The sequence below is a fragment of the Dendrobium catenatum genome, unplaced genomic scaffold (assembly GCF_001605985.2).
Source record: "Dendrobium catenatum unplaced genomic scaffold, ASM160598v2 original_scaffold_254658, whole genome shotgun sequence".
NCBI lineage: Eukaryota > Viridiplantae > Streptophyta > Magnoliopsida > Asparagales > Orchidaceae > Dendrobium > Dendrobium catenatum.
Genome location: NW_021573057.1, coordinates 1 through 554, shown reverse-complemented (window position 1 = coordinate 554; position 554 = coordinate 1). Strand labels below are relative to the sequence as shown.

General features: G+C 37.2%; 1 pseudogene; it reads right to left on the bottom strand.

Moving 5' to 3' along the window:
* Window positions 1-5: 5 nt before the first annotated feature.
* LOC110093720 lies at window positions 6-540 on the bottom strand (annotated as a pseudogene).
* Between the last annotated feature and the right edge of the window lie 14 nt (window positions 541-554).

Sequence of the window (554 nt, the reverse complement as noted above, 5' to 3'; positions counted from 1 at the left end):
ATCAAATCATTTAAAGATGAAGACACGATGGGATTTGAAGGAAACTTCATATCAACTTTGATGATTCTTCTGTATGTATCTGAGTGTTCCTTGGCCTCAATTGGTGGTACACTATAGAGGAATTCATAGCATAGCACAACCATGCTCCAAATGTCTACAATTGCATCATGCTCTACACTTTCAATCATGTGAAAGGTAATCTAAAGAGCCACACAGTCTTCTTGCGATTAAATGCGAGAACTAACCACCCAAAATTTGCAATTTTTACTTCATCCTATGTTCCAAGAAGAACATTCTTAGGGTCGATATCTCGGTGAATTAAATGCTTTGCATGCAAGTAGATTAGAGCTCCCGCCAACAATAAATCTCACTTAAATATTTGCACTTATGTAGTTCTTTATAAAGCTCTCCTTTTGCAGCATGCTCTAATATCAAATAAACTCTTGTCTCATCATAGAAGTACCCATATAACCGCCATATATTTGTATGTCTGAGATGACTCTGGATTTCTACTTCTCTTCGGAGCTGATGCTCAACTTGGGATTGGTTTAGCT